The following is a 13,217-nucleotide window of genomic DNA, read 5'->3' on the forward strand; positions in this document are numbered from 1 at the left end:
TTTGGAGTTCAGGAGATTGTCTAGACCTGGACCACACCCCTCAATGCATTGAAGCAGCTTCCAAGTGATTGGTTGATTAGATAATTGCATTAATGAAAAAACAGGTGTTCCTAATAATCTTAATAATCACTAAAAAAGGTGAGTGTATATCGATATTATATCGATATCGTGATATGAGACTAGATATCGTCTTAGATTTTGGATATCGTAATATCGTGATATGACATAAGTGTTGTCTTTTACTGGTTTTAAAGGCTGTATTACAGTAAAGTGATGTCATTTTCTGAACTTACCAGACTGTTCTAGCTGTTCTATTATTTGCCTTTTCCCCACTTTGACATTATGTCCACACTACTGATGATTATTTATCTAAAAATTGAACATATTTTGTTAAAGCACCAATTGTCAACCCTAGAATAACACCGCAATATCGATATTGAGGTATTTGGTCAAGAATATCGTGATATATGATTTTCTCCATATCGCCCAGCCCTACTCTGTAGCTAAAACAGAGAGCTCAACACACAGGGTGAAAAGAGGAGCTGCAGCAATGTGCAGTACAACAAAAATATGGTGTTTTTTGAAAATTAAACCATATAAACCTATTCTGATACAACCTCTAAATACAATTATGAACCTGAAAATGAGCATAATATGAGCTCTTTAATGAACGAGGCTTCTCAGTGATCTTCAGCAACCTTTCTCAGATACCAGCTGTTGTTGATGTTGACATTAGATTATTTATTATTTTATATAGAATTTTAACATGTGTTGTATCTTTGTCTGAAAACTTAGGAACACATATGCACATAAATTAAGACAGTCCGACTAAAGCAGATTCCTGTTTTACATTCTTTCACCCAGCTTCTCTCACTGTAGGAGAACTTGGTAGAAAGAGGCTTTATGATATAAAATCACTTTTATTTCAGCTCCTTGTAAAATTTCCTGTGCGATGAACATCATCAGCTAGAACAGTCTGGTAAGTTCAGAAAATGACATCACTTTACTGTAATACAGCCTTTAAAACCAGTAAAAGACAACACTTATGTCATATCACGATATTACGATATCCACAATCTAAGACGATATCTAGTCTCATATCACGATATCGATATAATATCTATATACACTCACCTTGAAGATTATTAGGAACACCTGTTTTTTCATTAATGCAATTATCTAATCAACCAATCACTTGGAAGCTGCTTCAATGCATTGAGGGGTGTGGTCCAGGTCTAGACAATCTCCTGAACTCCAAACTGAATGTCAGAATGGGAAAGAAACGTGATAGCAACTTTGAGCGTGGCATGGTTGTTTGTGCCAGACGGGGTGGTTTGAGTATTTTCCAATCTGCTCAGTTACTGGGATTTTCATGCACAACCATTTCTAGGGTTTACAAAGAATGATCTGAAAAAGGAAAAACATCCAGTATGCTGCAGTCCTGTGGGCGTAAACGCCTTGTTGATGCTAGAGGTCAGAGGAGAATGGGCCGACTGATTCCAGCTGATAGAAGATCAACTTTGACTCAAATAACCACTCGTTACAACCGAGGTATGCAGCCAAGCATTTGTGAAGCCACAACACTCACAACCTTGAGGCAGATGGGCTACACCAGCAGAAGACCCCACCGGGTACCACTCATCTCCACTAAAAATAGGAAAATGAGGCTACAATTTGCACAAGCTTACCAAAATTGGACCTTTCAAGACTGGAAAAATGTTGCCTGGTCTGATGAGTCTCGATTTCTGTTGAGACATTCAGATGGTAGAGTCAGAATTTGGTGTAAACAGAATGAGAACATGGATCCGTCATGCCTTGTTACCACTGGGCAGGCTGGTGGTGGTGGTGTAATGGTGTGGGGGATGTTTTCTTGGCACACTTTGGGCCCCTTAGTACCAATTGGGCATTGTTTAAATGCCACAGCCTACCTGAGCATTGTTTCTGACCATGTCCATCCCTTGATGACCACCATGTACCCATCCTTTGATGGCTACTTCCAGCAGGATAATGTACCATGTCACAAAGCTCAAATCATTTCAAATTGGTTTCTTGAACATGACAATGAGTTCATCGTACTAAAATGGCCCCCACAGTCACCAGATCTCAACCCAATAGAACATCTTTGGGATGTGGTGGAACGGGAGCTTCGTGCCCTGGATGTGCATCCCACAAGTCTCCATCAACTGCAAGATGCTATCCTCTCAATATGGGCCAACATTTCTAGAGAATGCTTCCAGCACCTTGTTGAATCAATGCCATGAAGAATTAAGGCAGTTCTGAAGGCGAAAGGGGGTCAAACACAGTATTAGTAGGGTGTTCCTAATAATCTTCAAGGTGAGTGTATGTTCAGTAAGACTTTTTACTTTTTCAGTTACTTCCCATTTTTGTCTTTAAGGATAAAGGAATGGTTTAACACAATTGGAACTTTGTAGTCTGCAACATTGATGTTCCACTTCCTGGATTGCTCCGGTGCTGCAGGAAATTCCGCCAGATGCATGTCGCTGATTTCCGTTTCCTTCCTCTCTCTTTTTTGTTGGAATTCTAACCTCTGGTGGATTTCTGAGGACTATGGTTAACTGCTCCTCAGATCTCTGCAGGGTAAATCCAGACAGCTAGCTAGACCATCTGTCCAATCTGAGATTTCTCTCGCATGACTATTTTGCAGCGGCTCTGTGCGGAGCTTAGCGCCACCCATGGCGATTGTGATTGATTTAAAGAAATGCTAATAAACCAGAGCATGTTTTTCTCCCATCCCGTAATGCTGTGTGGACTAGCCAGACCCTCCTCCGCTCCGCAGCGTGTGGATGGTCTGGCAAAGCGAGACTAGGTCTCTGTAGATCAGCGTTTCTCTAATTTTTTAAGAACACGAAAACTCACAGACCACCTTACTGCCAAACTCCTACTTCAACAGTATATTACAAATTACAAACAAATGAAATGACAGTTTTACAAATAGATGACTCACTGATTGTCTCTGTTGTAGGAAACAATGTCTGTATTACGCTATCGATCCAGCTTGTCAGTTTACATTGATCGTAAACTTTATCCCACCGTTTTTCCTTCAAATGTCACATTGATCCTTTGTGATGTAAATTTGAGGCAGTGTCGCAAAACAAATTGTATTATTTTAAGATCAGTCACTTTTCTTCCCTCAAATATGTGCATCCTGTCAATTCAAAGCCTCAATTCACACTGATTACTACTGAAATTACTATTTACTCACAAGCATTTGGAAGCATCTATCCATCCATAAAGCATTTAAAATGCAACATGTCTTTCTAGAGCAATTGCAAACCAAATGCAATGGAAGTGAAAAGGTAATCCACAGAAAACGTATGAACTCCAACAACGACAGCTGATAGGCGGCCGCTTTTTGAAGCGTGAATGCTACCGTAGTTGCAATACTGCGTGGCGAGAGAGAGTTGATTGCAGTATATGATTTCACCGCTAGATGGGAGTAATTCTTCCACAATGTAGCTTTAAGATTGTTATACGTTATGCAACTGGTAGTTGGAGCACTTCCAGTGCTCTGATGGGTCAAATGCCTAGACAGAGACAAATACCTTGTATTTGTCAACATTCAACAAAGTTGATTCTGATTCTGTTTTGGTATTCTGTCACATTTAATAATACAATGTAATGTGAAATGTCTTCATGATTGCAAATTCCTGTGGTGGCAGAGAGAGAGAGAAGAGACTCGAAGAGACTGAGGGGTGGGCCACAGATTAATTTTCTTTCCGTTTGTCTATTTTCTTATTATCTGAAGCAGCAGTGCATTGATCTTTCTCTGCCATCGATTTATATAACTGCAAACTTCAAATCTGTTTAAATTAGTGTGTGCAGGCGTGTGTACTCTGTGTACAATGTCACTACCAAAGACTACCAGAGTAAACAGCAAAAATCAACGTCAGATTCTGTAATGCAGAAATGTTGATGTTGGTGTAAACACACCTGTGGTTTAGTGTCAGGGTCTATTCAGGTAATTAAAAAAAACTGCACATAAAGTATCCATAGTCTGTCATTGATTAGATACACTTACATGCAATTTTAGTGTCAAGCATTTGATAGCTATAGGTAAGTTATTGCAATATATTTGGGATGAAAGCTCAAATTAAAATAAACAGTAGAATGGTTCCAGGTTATAAAGTTTGACTCAAACGTACCTGACACCAGACAGCAGGAGACTCTGGGGCTTTCTGGATCAGCTGTGGTTTTTATACTGCACATAGAAACGGAAACCAACAGCCTCTCTTCTCATAAACAGCCTGGTTCACAGAAATAACATGACATGTGTCTTCACTTCCTTCATGCTGACAGCCAGACTGATTTGTTTTTCACATGTTCTTTAAAAACATTACCAGCACACTGTTAAAGGACAACATTGTTCGTGCATTGGAGTTGGGAGCAAGTTAGTCATTGCCGACACTGCAGGCACTTTGCAGTTTAAACACAATACACTAGTTAAACACAATTTTAGCCTCAAGCTAAGAGGATGCCGTGACATGCTAATAAATGAAAAAGCAACGCCACTGCCGGTTGCTTTTAGAAGGCAATAGGCTGTAAATCAGAGTGCAGAGATGATGTTGAAATTTAACACGGCCTACTTGTTCTAGTGGAATGTTATTGGCCAGTGCCCCTAATGTTAGATAGATAGATAGATAGATAGATAGATAGATAGATAGATAGATAGATAGATAGATAGATAGCTTTATTGTCCGTGTACACGGAAATTTGTCTTGCAATACAAGCTCCACCAATTACAACACAACAACCTAAAATCAAAGAGCTAAAAACATATAGGCATCAGTAAAAACATAAATAGATACTTAATTAATATGAGGGGGGCCCTGCCCTGCAAGAGTGGTCTTAATTAGCCATAGTATATATAGATGAAAGTGAAAGTGGGGGGTTGGCTGGAACTATCACTTATTTGCCCTCCTGTGTTGATTCAGCAGAGATATTGACAGAGGAACAAATGAGTGTTTATATTTGTTCTTTCTGCAGTCTGGGACCCTATAGCGCCTCCCAGAGGGCAGGAGTTGGTACTCTCCATGCAACACATGGGAAGAGTCCAGTTTGTTTACATACATTTGTTAAGTATTGTTTTTAACTGTGAAATGACCGAAAGGTTACTAAGCACTTTAATACTGAGCACTTTTTTTATTCTGAGTGTATGGTTTTTTTTTTTGTTTATATTTGTACGGTCATGACAGCGATGGTGCTGTCGGTTTAGCCTTCTATGTTGCATCTTTAAAAGTGCACAATAAAATGTGACACTGAATTTGAAACAGCACATTGTAATTTCTGCATCTATTATCAAAGTATTTATTAGTAATACAGTGGAAATTTAGCCTGACAAGCCAGACCCACATCCAGATGTTGGGTCTGGGAACTCACCATTGGCAGGGCTCAAGCCGAGGGGTGGGATAAAGGGTTGTCTTTCAAATTCTCTCTGCACGTAATAGGATAGCGCTACAACCAACCAGAGCAACGAAGAAGGTAGCAGAGCTAGTTGATAAATTAAACTTTTGCCGTATCCGGTCGGCAAAACTCCAAACACATCTTCCTTTTTTAAGAATGACTTCAGTGCCGTTCTTTGTTCTTTTCTCAAAGAGAAGCTGAACTCCAAGTCTTCCAGAAGACCGCTGTTCCCAGCAACAGCAGCAGCAGCCATAAGCCCGCCCACCGACTCTATACACGATGTGATTGGCCTGACCAGAGTTTGTTTTTTCCAGCTCGCAAGCCAACGGAGAGTTGCTAGACGACCCTGGCTGCAAATTAAGTTTGCTGCCGCTAGGGTGGTCTAGACTTCTAGGCTAGTGGAAATTAGTAGAAATGTGAATATGTATACGATGTGTGCCCCTACATTTTCTGGTTGCGTCCCTAAAATTTTCAGTTTTGGGCCACTGTGCTCCTAGTGAAAAAAGTTAGTCTGGAGCCCTGCTTCTCTCTCCTCCCATGATTTCCTCGTGTCTTAGTCCCTCCCACCGAGGAGGCACGGGAGACGTGAGGAAATCATTGGAGGAGAGAGGTAACGAGCAACTGTGTTTTAGAGGGATGAGACGTCCTTTCCTCTGACACATCACATGAATTAGTCAACTGTATTGAGGAAGGGAGGCAAGTGGCTGAGTCGAGGAGGCAATTTAAGGGTCATGACATGCTGCTAATGTGTCTGGGCAGCTGCCGCTTACGGTACTTCCCATAACAAAGTCCGTCGGACCACATGGCCATCAGTCTTAAAGGGGAAGGGTCGACCGGTAACAACTATGTAAAACAAGGGTGGTGAAAGTTTACTTCACTATCAAGCAGCAAAAAAGTTGTACGGTTAACATCACACATCCTGCGATGTGACTAACACACATGCACACATTGTGATGTAGACGATGAAACAAAACATCGTGCAGCTCTAGTGTGGAGCCAACAGTGTTCTGTAGCTCTGTATCGTACTAAACTCTAAGCTCTACCACTTTTTAGCGGTTCAATCAAATATGAAGGATATGATTTAAATCCCTGTTGCCTTGTAACCGTACACCGCTCAAATATTGGTTTCACTTGGAAATACGTCACAGTCCAAAAGCTAAAGACAAAGTCTTTGTTTTACTGGAACTGGGAAAGTATGAACAATACTGTAGTATGTACTGTACGATATGTTTTTATTATGTATGTTTATCCCAAATGTTTCCTTCATTTTCTTTCTGTTTGTCTATTTTCTTATTTTCTGAAGCAGCAGTGCATTGATCTTTTCTGCCATCGATTTATATAACTGCAAGCTTCAAATCTGTTTAAATTAGTGTGTGCAGGCGTGTGTTTCTGTGTACAATGTCACTACCAACACCCTCCAGAGTAAACAGCAAAAACCAACGTCAGATTCTGTACTGCAGAAATGTTGATGTTGGTGTAAACACACCTGTGGTTTAGTGTCAGGGTCTATTTCTCAGAAATCATGGATGCATTTAGAAACCTCATCTGTCAGCTAGATTGGTCTAGTTTTGTACAAAACAGTTCTGTGAGTTACCATGACATAATAATACTGCATTTAGTTAAACTATATTAAACACACCTTTAGATTTTTTTGTTTTGTTTTCCATGATCATTATTATAATCATAGATTCTGTATTAGAGAAGTTTGTACTATAACCATTTGCCCACTTTGGTTTTAAGATCAAGAAGAAAGCTGACCACACTTATAAGTTACATTACAGTTTGATATTATTTGTGCTGAATTTCTTTCATTCATGTGATCATTGGCTTATATGTAGTTTAAATGGGAATGTACCTGCATGTCGTTGTCCTTCTGGGTTCAGTGTAGAGATGGTCAGACTTTTCCTTTAACGCCCCTGTGCTTTCAAATCTTGATGAAAAAATAAATACATATCTCTTTACTTTCACAGAAACAAAAACGTATTCTTTGTAATTCATTGCAGAACAGTTGCAAACAATTAAGTCAGGTAATTAAAAAAACTGCACATAAAGTATCCTTAGTCTGTCATTGATTAGATACACCTACATGCAATTTTAGTGTCAAGTATTTGATAGCTTTAGGTAAGTTATTGCAATATATCTTTGATGAAAGCTCAAATTAAAACAGTAAAATGGTCACAGGTTATAAAGTTTGACTGAAACGTCAAACTTTCCTGCCGTCTCACATCAGACAGCAAGAGACTCTGGGGTTTTCTGGGTCAGCTGTGGTTTTATACTGCACATAGAAACCGAAACCAACAGCCTCTCTTCTCATAAACAGTCTGTTTCACACATAGACTGTATATAAGAATGGACCAACAGGTCCCGTGTCTCTGGACGGAGACCAGTGAAGGATATTAGAAGCTCTTTACGGTGATGGCTGAGCATTACTGAGCAGCCTCCAACTGAGCTTGAAGACGTAAATGTGACGTGAGCAACCTGTCTGAAAGTTGGAAGTCTTCTGGTAGCTGTGCCAAGAGAAATCTCAATCATTCCCAATCTAGCAGAGACGGAGAGCGTAGGTATATGTAAGGAGATAACATAGACACAGGCTAATTATTGATCACTAAAATGATAGTTAACATTAGTAATTACATTCAAACAGTGAATGTAAGTCCAAACTGCCTGAGAGCTTCTCCTGTACTATACGGTAATTCCTCTACTGTGAGACAGTAAGTCTCGTGGTTATGACCCAATCGTTAGCCTATTTTTATAAAAACGTCTGCTACGGAGCCATAACGTGAGGTACAAGGTAATGGAGCCTTTTAAACATTGTCGTGTTTCTTTAGAAATAAACAATGGACAAATGAAGTGTTTAAACGCTTCAGATGTAAAGTTATTCTCTGTCAAAGTGACGTCAAAATGAATGGCAGTCAATGGAATGCTAACGTTGGGTGATGGCTTTGTAGCATCAAAATGGCGCCATAGGAGGTTTGAGCTCTGAAGCGAAGCTTACCCCCTTGGTTTCATAGAAATCACATGACATGTGTCTTCACGTCCTTAATGCTGACAGCTAGACTGATTTGTTTTTCACATGCTCTTTAAAAACATTACCAGCACACTGTTAAAGGACAACCACATTGTTCGTGCATTGGAGTTATTTGTTGGGAGCAAGTTAGTCTGGTTGTTATGTATGTTGTTACACTAGGGCTGACCCAAATGCTTTAAAGCTTCAACCGTTGCCATTGTAATCAATGTCCAAATCAGTATTCAAATTTGTTCTTTGTGTTAATGTTTATTTTTATTTTAAGTACATCAGGGTTCGAATTATGATTTCATCTTTGTGGGGGTCTCTTTAAAAAAAAGGCACCTATTTACTTTTTTCTGAATCAATGTATGCTGGAAATATCTTTATGTAAAGGGAAACATAGATTACAATCCAAATATAAAAACATAATGGAATATATTACAATAAGGCTCTCAGGCATTCTGTATTGCTATTTATTCTCCTGTAGATCGACTTTTCTAACTAGAAAATGCATTTCCTGCAGAAAATGCGTGGGAATGCTGAATAGCTGAATTGCTGAATCTAAACTGGATGAATAGCTTAAATCAGTAAGAAGAAGTTGAAGTAGTGAGAATAGTTGAAAAAGTGGAAATCGGTTTAATGAGTATGAATTTCATTAAAAAGTTAAATAACACCACTAATATATAAAATTATTTATTTTTTAACTGAAATTATGATTAAGTCTGGAAGACTTACAAATGCTATGAAAAACAGAGATGAAAATGCGGAAATATGAAATAAATTGTTTGAAAAATCTCAAATGGATTGTACTGCACTGCTGAAAATCTTGGACATTGAAATATAAAATTGTCAGTTGGAAGATGAACTGCATTACCTTATTAAGCTAAGAGCTGAAATGCATTTCTAGAAAAGCTGGAGGCTAAACTGTAATACTGTCAAAAGTGGAAGTTCAAATAAATTGACTAAAAAGGCTAAACATATAAATACTTTGTATTATTATCAGACATATCCATTGCATAGAACAAAAAAGCATGACCCTAAAGAGCTGAGAGGTGAATATATTGCCTGAAAAGAAGCGGGCTATATGCATGGATGAAATCACAAATCACAATTGACACTAGAAGGAGGGAGAGAGAGAGAGAGAGAGAGAGAGAGAGAGACCGAAGGAGGGAGGGAGAGAGAGAGACAAGAGAGGGAGGGAGAGAGAGAGAGAGAGAGAGAGAGAGAGAGAGAGAGACAGAAGGAGGGAGGGAGAGAGAGGGACAAGAGAGGGAGGGAGAGAGAGAGAGAGAGAGAGAGAGAGAGACAGACGAGGGAGGGAGAAAGAGAGAGAGAGACAGACAGAAGAGGGAGGGAGAAAGAGAGAGAGAGACAGAAGGAGGCAGGGATAGACAGACAAGAGGGAGGGAGACAGAGACAGACAGACAAACACAGGCAGGCAGACAGGAAGAAACAAAAACGGACAGACTGACAGACAGAGACAAGAAGAAACAGAAACAGACAGACAGACAGACAGACAGACACAGAGAGAAACAAACAGACAGACAGACAGAAAGACAGACAGAGACAAACAGACAGACAGACAGAGAGAAACAAACAGACATACAGAGAGAGAGACAGGGACAAACAGAAACAGACAGAGACAGACAGACAGAGAGAGACAGAGACAGGGAGAAACAGAAACAGACAGACAGAAATGGAACGCAAAAGATGTAGACTAATGTTCATATTACTGCCTGTAGTATTCAAGTTGACTCTCTGTGAAAGGGTTGTCATGGTTACTAATGACCTGTGACCATGTTGATAAACATCCTTTGAAGTCTGTGATGAGATCTCTTTGATCTTTAATCAGGTTAACGACCGTGTCACCTGCTGAAACTGTCAGCTGTGCCCCACTGGAGCTGTTCAAAGACACAGAGCAAGCTCTCAAATAAAGCCTCAGACTGCTAAAACGATAAGGGGTATTGGTGAAATGATGTAATCGTGACCACCACAAGGCCTTTGTGAACGTATTCATGTAAAATGTATGTTGATAAACTTAGCTCTGCATTTCGCTCAGAAATGTGGAGAATGTTAAATGGGGCAGCGAATGGAGGAAGATGTGGAACTCTTGTCATTTGGAACCTCACCGAGCCAAAAGTATAAGTCATATCGCATAACTGAGCACATTGGCTGAAACTAGACAAAAATACCTACGTTTTGATGTATGTAAATTGTGCAGGACAAGTAGCTATTGTGGGCGTGAGAGCAATTTATAGAGAAGGGACAAAGATAATGTCTTAAGGCTCTGCACTCTAGTGTATGACATCATCCACTCTAGGTGGCGCAACACACACTCACTAGAAACGCAGAAAAATCCTGAAATGTACACTAAACTTAAACAGCTTTTTCACAAAAACTATAAAAGATATCAAAACACTGAGCACACCCCGAATACCTGAATATTTTGTGAACAGTTTAAAGTTTGAATCACGTCTATAGGTGAAACAATGGAGGAGGAGATACATTTTGAAGCAGAAGAGGATTTGAAGGATTTGAAGCATGCTCATTGACTTCAATGTTAAAATAAAATGTTTAAAAGCTTAATATTTAAAAAAGTATAAATAGTAGAAAAAAGTTGAAGAAGTCCCATCATTAGCTGAAAGTACTGAACATTCTAAAAGTTGAATGGTTTTAATAGCTGAACGTATGCAGAAGTTACGGTGAGCCAAAAAACGTACGGAATGATAAGAAGAAAAAGAAAAAATAAAGAACAGGATAACAATAGTTGGAATGCTGCTGAATCAGCATTCCAACTAATTATATCTGAGTCAGCACACATGTAGCCTAGCATCATTTACTCTTCCCTCTTTTGCGTCTTTTGTTGAGGAAGTAAACTCCTTAAATGTGCACATGAATTCATTTTAATGGATTAATAATTTCTGGACTGTAATATTTCAGATGTGTTTGAGCAAGATTTCTGCTCATGTTCAAAACTTTGTGCACATTCAAAATATATCCCATTTGTGCTCTCTGTGATTTGGAGGAGTCGTGATATTTTGAGAAAAATAAAGTGATAATAGACTATTACAAGAATAAAGTCACTATATTTCAGAAAAGAATCAACCTGCACCATAGTCCGCTGTGCATTATGTGATTGCTCTGTTGATACGGTAGATCTCAGACCTCCTGACAGCCTCAGAGCCCCGTTTGAGACTGTGGTCTCTGAATGAGACCAAGTTTAGGTAAGTGGCTGTACGCTGCTCTATATCGGAGGTGGGAAACCGAAACTACAACAGAAATAAAAATGGAGCACAAACATGACACATCTTCCGCAGCATATCGACAGCAGAGCGCCTTTATCATAACCCGCGGCCGCTGTGTTGAGGAGTAAACCTCTATATATGGGCACCAGGAATGATGTGCTATCATTTGAATAAGAGATTTTCGGCGCGGTTTTCATGAAATCGGCAAAAAAAAACACTGCAAAATTTTCCAAAGACTTTAATGGGTAATCTTCAGGAAATCGCTTAACATAGCTCAAAACAACCCCTCTTTGGGGTCATACTGTATCACCATACTTTAATGTAGAAACATAATTAAAAGTTTAAACCGAAGACAAGACTTTGGCCTTTATTGGGCTGAATGGGCATTCTGATGTCATGCACGGTTTCTACCAAATCACGGTTTATGTATCGTCCAGTTTTCAGACCGTTTCAGATTTTCCAGTGTACGTGTATGGGGACGGAATGTTGAGAGCTAGAGGGGAAGACAGAGGGGGGAGCTGCAGTACCATTCTCTGAAATTTTTCAGTTTTCACTCTTCATACATCATGGTTGGTCAAAATGTAGGAAATGTGCCGGTCGCAGACATGTAACTATAGAATCCACTGGACCTAAACTTTTGGCTCTGTTCATACCAACTGCCGATAGAAACAACGAAAAACAAATATCTGGAAAGATGTAGACGGTTCCCTGTTTGTTACCTGCTCTGTGTCGCATATATTTGACACCACAAACATAAAAACCACATCAATGCGTTTGCCAGACCTTTATCTTTCTTGTGATGATAATATTTTTGCAGTTTGGACCCACGGTTTTTGAATTACAGAACAAACTTAAGAGGTATAATTATCATTAAATGGACATGTTTGACCCATGGAAGATACTGTCTCCCCCTCCCTCCTCTACTCCCTCACTGTGGAAATCACCATAGCAACAACTTCTTACAAACACAACTCAATTCAATTTCAATTCAATTTTATTTATAGTATTAAATCATAACGGGAGTTATCTCAGGACACTTTACAGATAGAGTAGGTCTAGAGATAACTCTTGTTATGATTTTATACTATAAATAAAATTGAATTGAATTGTGTGTGTGTGTGTGTGTGTGTGTGTGTGTGTGTGTGTGTGTGTGTGAGAAAGAGAAAGAAAGAAAAAGTGTGTTTGTACTGATGACGATTAACAACTCACCTCAGCTGGTTTTGCTTTTACTTCAATCATGGCAGCTAACAAAGACACACACACACACACACACACACACACACACACACACACACACACAATTTTGGAGGTAAACTTAGTCACTAAGCTTCTGTCCTATAATACACTTATATAATAAACATGTACACAAACTGTCGTTGAACTTGGCTTTTCTGGTCAAAACAAACAGTGAAACATAAACATTAGAAACAGGTTGAATGTAATTTCACAAATTAAAGATAAAGTCAACTTGAAATGTCATTATGTAACTTTATATATAAAACCCTCATGGCTCACATACACAGGTGTTTCTACTTGTTGTGTCT

At 39.2% G+C, this 13,217-nt stretch overlaps 1 protein-coding gene and 1 long non-coding RNA gene across 2 annotated transcripts in view; one reads left to right on the top strand and one right to left on the bottom strand.

Annotated features, from left to right (window-relative positions):
- The window catches only part of LOC116067186 (up-regulator of cell proliferation-like), a 77,631-nt gene that overhangs the window by 41,781 nt on the left and 22,633 nt on the right, over nucleotides 1-13,217 (top strand). The gene's annotated exons all lie outside the window — the stretch shown is intronic.
- On the bottom strand, nucleotides 4,160-7,577 carry LOC116067165. Its single transcript, XR_004109134.2, has 3 exons — nucleotides 7,508-7,577; nucleotides 7,277-7,351; nucleotides 4,160-4,219 (listed from the first exon to the last, which is right to left on the bottom strand). It is a non-coding gene; the product is annotated as an uncharacterized LOC116067165 (long non-coding RNA).

The sequence above is a fragment of the Sander lucioperca genome, chromosome 3 (genome assembly GCF_008315115.2).
Source record: "Sander lucioperca isolate FBNREF2018 chromosome 3, SLUC_FBN_1.2, whole genome shotgun sequence".
NCBI classification, from domain to species: domain Eukaryota; kingdom Metazoa; phylum Chordata; class Actinopteri; order Perciformes; family Percidae; genus Sander; species Sander lucioperca.